A 6,000-nucleotide genomic window follows, 5' to 3' on the forward strand; every position below is an offset into this window, starting at 1 on the left:
GCGTCACCGCCGGGCGGTACTCGGAGAGGGAGCCACGTGGCACAGGCTGGCCACCAGCTTTCCAGGACTGCCGCTGTCCCTCGACTCTGGGGTAAAACCGGCCCCTTGTTGGCATGTCTGGGTGGACCAGGTGGTTAAGTGTCTGACTTCGGCTCAGGTCACGATCTCACGGTCCGTGGGTTCGAGCCCCGCGTCGGGCTCTGTGCTGACAGCTCGGAGCCTGGAGCCTGCTTCGGATTCTGTGTCTCCCTCGCTCTCTGCCCCTCCCCTGCTTGCACTCTGTGTGTGTGTGTCTCTCTCTCTCAAAATATAACTCTCTCAAAAATAAACTTAAAAATTTTTTTTTTGAAACTGGTCCCTTGTGAGGTCTCGGCCATGCCCCTGGGAATCGGAGAAGGCAATCTCTGAGCTGTTCTCTTTCTAACACACAAGCAGGTCCTCAGTGCACACCTGGATGGACCCGGGGAACGTCTTCTGGGGTCAGGACATAGAGCCCCTTCCCCCCATCACCCTGAAAGGGTGCCCGCCCACCCCGCCCCTGCCCCAGCTTGGGGGCCACTGGTTCCCGTCCACACGGATGCTCCTGTTCTACCTTCTAGAACCTCGCACAAATGGAATCACTCAGCTGACCTGCGTCTGCCTTCTTTCACTTACAGCTCGTTGTTCAGACTCCTCGAGCTCTTCCTGCGGGCTCGTCCAGCACGGTCAATGGACTCGCCACCGTTTATTTATTCCGTCTCCTGTCGGGGCCCGTTGTCACCGAGAGAACCAGGCTGTTTCGGGAATGGCGACCACGGCTGTCACGCTGTGAGGCTCCCACCGCCCGCACCGGGTGGTCAGCCTTTCCACGGGCATGACTCGGCATCCCGGCCTTTTCCACCTGTGTTTCCCCCTGGCCCTGGTGTTGGACACCTTCCCCCGTGCGGGTTACCCGTTCACCTGCATTCCGTCACCCGGGGTCTGTCCACGCCTTCTTGTGCCCATCCTAAGCGCGTGGCTTCCTACAAGTGTTCTCCGTGCGGCGGTCATACACGCATGTGAGTGGCTCATGTCTGTCCCAGGTGACAGCTGGCCTCCTGGTTTTGTTCGCAGTGTCTCCAACGAGCAGAGGCTTTTTGTCTTGATGAAGCCAATCTACCAACTCACGTTACGTCTGGCGCCCTTGTGGCCTGAGAAACGTTCTGCCCCGAGGTCAGAGGCTGTTCCTCTTTATTTTTGTCTAGAGGCGTTCTCGTCTTCTGTTTAAATCTGTGGTTCCCCATAGCACTTCCGGGCGCCACACAGGGCCCTGATGCGTCGTCCCTTTTCTCCCAAGAGCCCGGACCTCCGGGAGCCACGGTCCGGGGCTGCAGTAAAGGCCATTCCGTTGAGCACCTGGGCTGCGTCTGCCCACAGGAGTTTCTTTCCTCCTGAGGCTACGGGCACCGGCCTCCTCCCGGGCACAGGCGTGAGCAGGCAGGCCCCGGCCCTGGCCCCCATCACCGCACCACTGTCCCCTCTCCCACCCAGAGAGGGCCAGCACGCCGCTCAGCTCTTAGTGGTCCACTCCTGGCTCTTGGGACTCCGCTTCTCCGTCGCCGTTGAAACGCCCGTCAGGTCCCCCCTGGGGCTGCTCTCTGTGTGGGACTCGCCTTGTCCTTTGCTCCTGCCAGCAGCATTGTCGGGGACACCGGGGAGGCCGGGGCCGGCGGGTGGACCTGAGGGCTTCTCGGCAGCTCGGAGGAGACAGGACCGTGAGTTCCGGAGGCTGTAGGTTGGATGGCGCCTCGTGACTCGGGCCCCACGCCAGAACCTCAGAGCGTGACCTCACTTGGGGGCAGGGTTCTTGCAGATGGGGTTACGGGACTCGTCCCTTGTCTGCGGGGGTGCGTCCACGCGGCCCAGCGGACGCCTGAACCTGATGTGACTGCCTGTCTCTGCAGACACGCCCGCGGAAAGGCCTCACGTAGGAGTTAGGCATTAACGGCAATAACTCTGACGGAGGCCAGCCGCGGGCGTAGGTGCTGTGACACAGCACTGGCCCAGCCCGTCAGCGCGAGCGTCAGCCGGGCCAGGGCTCACCGGATGACAGGTGCGGAGTGGGACTCCGAAGGGGATCCCGTGGTCAGGGTGACGCGGCACCGGGACCGGGTGGGCGCTGGTCCAGGACCGGTAAGGGGGCTTCGGACACAGACACGCCTGCGGGCAGAGGCCTCGGCATCGCGCCCGAGGTGGGGGAGATACTGACACGGATCGTCTCGGCCTGGGAGGGACCCGAGTCACTGCCACCACCGTGCTGTGGCGTCCAGCCTCCGGACCGAGGCCACAGAAGCATGCGGTGGAAGCCGCCCAGTTTGACAGAGGCCCGAGGGAGCCGGTACACAGAGGCCGGGGAGGCGCAGGGTGGCCGGCAGCCGGGCTTGCTTGTGGTGGGACAAGACTGGACGCCTCCCCCGATCCCCCAGCCCACGGTTCCCTCTCGTCGCCGAGCGCCAGTCCAGCCAGAACACACGGCCTTGGTCCGGGCGCTGCCGGCGGCCTGGGGGGCGGACGGGGTCCCTGGGTGGTGGCCGCGGGCCGTGAGGGGCCCTCATGGGGCGGTGGCCAAGCCTGACCCCGGGCCGTGGTGGCCACCGGGCCTGAACCGTATCTGGGGGGACGGAGGGAGGTGACACGGTTCCCACGTGTGGCACCACCCGCCGCACTGGGCACTTTCTCAGAACTGACGGCACGTGGCCCGCGACACGTGGCCTGTGGCACGTGGCGCGGGTGGAATTCCGCAGCAGGCGAGGGGGTCAAAGCCGTGCCAGGAGGACGGGGCTGGTTGGAATCCCTGTTCGGGCCCATCACTTTGGGGCAAATCCGTGAACTCCGCTGCGCTCCCTCGGCTGTCGACAGCGCGGAGCGCAGGGTTCGCGATGTCCGCGCCGGCCGGGGAAACATCCGGAGACGGTCCGTCCCGGGCACAGCGGGGCCCCCTTCCCCAGCACACAGCCCCCTTGGGACTGTCGGGAGCCGGCCCTCAGCCCACGGGGTCAGTAACAGAACCCTGAGCCACACGTGCTCGCGCCCCAGGTCCGCAACTTAAAATGCGTTTCTCTTTGCTTTCAAAGCGGATGCTATTTCCCTCCATTTTGGAACTTTCCACGTGTGTGAGGGCTGATTTCTGCGTGTGTGTTTTGTCTTCCAGTAAAAGCAGCGGCATTTTGATGGCGTGCTCAGCCGTGGTGCTTCACCGCCACGTCACAGACTCCAGTGAGGCCCCCGGTAGGTCCCCGAGTGAGATCGGAGGTGTCCGCTCTGTGTCGCGGCCCGCCCTGGGGGGGAGGTCGGCGACGGGGCCGACAGGGAGGAGGACGCGACCACCGGATGGCGCTGGCGAGGAACAGGCCGGCTGGGGTGGTGCTTGGACAGGTTCCCGGGAGGGAAAGTCCTGGATCAGCGGACCCTCCCTGATACTGGCTGGGGGCCCCTACCCGGAGGGGTAGAGGGGCTTCCTGTCTAGGTCTGGTCTCAGCAGCAAGCTCCGAGGGGCAGCAGCGGTGGGGTCCCTCGTGGCCCTGGGGTCTGTCTCACCGATGGCCAGCGGCTGTCGGGTGCAGTCTTGTGCGATGGGCTTTGCAAAGCAGGCAGGCTCTCGTGGTGTATTTGTGTGCGCGTGTGTGAGCTACATTCAGGCAGTCATATGCGTAAAGACTGACGTTGGTGTTGCAGGCTGGACGTGTACCCCGCACACAGCTCAGCCCTAAAGAAAACAGCAGGCGGGTGCCTGGGGGGCTCAGTCGGTCAAGCATCCGGCGCCTGATTTCAGCTCAGGTCATGATCTCAGGGTTCGGGATCGAGCCCCATTTTCAGCTGAGATTCTCTTTCTCTCTCTCTCTTTGCCCCTCTCCCCTGTTCTCGCTCTCTGTCTAAGAAAAGAAAAGAAAAGACAAAGACAGTAGGAGGCGGGGTGTAGGACCTCCTTGCTCGGCCTCCCCAGGTCGCTCACGGTCTCCACCACAAGAGCCCCCACAGCTGCCTGGTGACGCCCCCAAATCTGAGATGGCTCAGATCTCCTTTCTCGTCAAAGCCCGCGCGCCGTGGCCGTGAGCCTCCCCGGAGCCCTGCGGTCATCCGGGGCCCCCCCTCTCCACGACGCTTCTTAGGTAAGAACAGTTTCTCGCGAGCGGACCCGCCACAATCCCAGCTCACAAGGGACCCGCTGAGTGCGTGGATTTGTCATGATCTCGGTGAAGCCAGATGACAGCGTGCTTGGCCACCGGACCGTCTTTCCCAACGAATTTCTGAGCCGGTTGTAAACACAAAAGTGAAATAACGCCACCGTGTCTAAGATGCCGTTCGCCGCCCTCTACTCGACAGGCCGCTGAGACATCTTTAGCACTTGCCACAGGAGTGGTGACGATCGTGCAAGTATCCTGGCTGTTCGACGTTACACGAAAACACGTGCTTCGGAATCAGCAGAACGCGGGAGTCACGCCGCCGCCTCGTGACGCAGCGCCACACCGCGTGGTCTGCTCCGGCGTCCTAGGGCTCCATCCAGTTCCTCCTCTGGGCGACGCTCACAGTGTCTCAGGGCCCAGGCGCCGCCCCCCCCCCCCCCCCCCCCGGGAGGGAGTCCCTGGTCTCACAGGTGCCAGGAGACCCAGTGCTTGATTCATGAGAGCAGACAGCCCCGGGCCCTGGTCCCTCACGCCCGGCTGCGCTCAGCATGTCTCAGCTGCTGGGGCTGCAGGACGTGGCAGGGGCGAGGGCCGGGAGGTGGACCCCGGGCTGGGGGGACTGCCGCTTGCCCCTGATGTCCCTCCGCCCTTCTGAGCGCCTGGTGGAGACCCCGGGTATAAGAGACTGACTGGCAAGGAAGACCAAGCGCACGCTATAGACGGGCAGCCCTCACGCGCAGGGAAAGGGAGTCACTCCCGAGGGCGCACGGAGCTCGGGCCTCACCCTTTGGGAGATGGGGGTGCAGGTTCGGGGGGGGGGGTAAACGATTTGGAGGAAGATGAATGAGCCCTGTGATCTGTGACAAGCCTGTGGCGTGACACCTGTCCCCTCCTGCGGGGGGTGCTCCCTGGTGGGTGAGGCGCCCGGGGTCTGTGAGGCCTGCGGTCCCCTCAGGGGATCTGTCCCCGGGCGGACAAAGGATGTTCGGAGGAGGCTTGCCCTGCATCCACTGGCTCTCGGGTCCCCGCACCTCAAAGGAGCGAGTCGGCCAAAGAGGCGTAAGTGGGGTGTCCTGCGCCCTTCGCCCCCTGGCTGGGTTCACACCCCCCCCAAGCCGTCATTGCCGTCATCATCAGGCTCCATCCGTGTTTCCTCCTAACGATCTCTGACCCTACTGCCCACTGTCCCCACCGTCCATGCTGTCCCCGCCGTCCCCACCATCCCTGCCGTCCCCAGTGTCCCTGCTGTCCCTGCCGTCTCTGCTGTCCTCACTGTCCCCACCGTCCCTGCCTGGTTCACTCACCTGGATCACTCGGTGGCTCTCAGCCCTGCTCCCACAACTCAGCCACCTGCAGGACTTTCCAAAAGCCCCACACCAGGCCCTGTCCCAACACCTGCTTCAGGACCCCTGCAGGTAGGAGCCGGCTTCTTCTTCTGCACGTCCCCCGGGGGCTGCGGGGTGAGGGCCGCCGCTCTCACCTGCTGTCCTCAGCCTGGGCTGGACAGTGGGATCCCCTGGGAGCTTCTGGAAGTCCCGTGGCCACACTGCAGAGCACGTGCTCTGGGAGCCCTAGAGGGGGCCCCAGGCCTCGGTCCTTGTCAGCCCCCTGGGACACCCAGCATGCCCCGGGCACTGTGCCAGGCGCTCCTCTGTCCTCCTCACTCCTCCGCACAGCAGCCCAGGACCTTCCAGCCACAGACCCCATCCTGTCTCGCTCCAGCTTAAAATTCCTAGATGAGACCTCACTGCGTTTAGGGTAGACCTCAGCATTCGTGCCTGGGCTTCTACGGCTGTTCCTGCGATGTAACAGGCGTCCTGGAAGGGGGCCCCCTGCACCTGAGCGCCCTGGGCCCTGA

The sequence above is a fragment of the Puma concolor genome, chromosome E4 (assembly GCF_028749965.1).
Source record: "Puma concolor isolate L17-30 chromosome E4, mPumCon1.1.hap2, whole genome shotgun sequence".
NCBI lineage: Eukaryota > Metazoa > Chordata > Mammalia > Carnivora > Felidae > Puma > Puma concolor.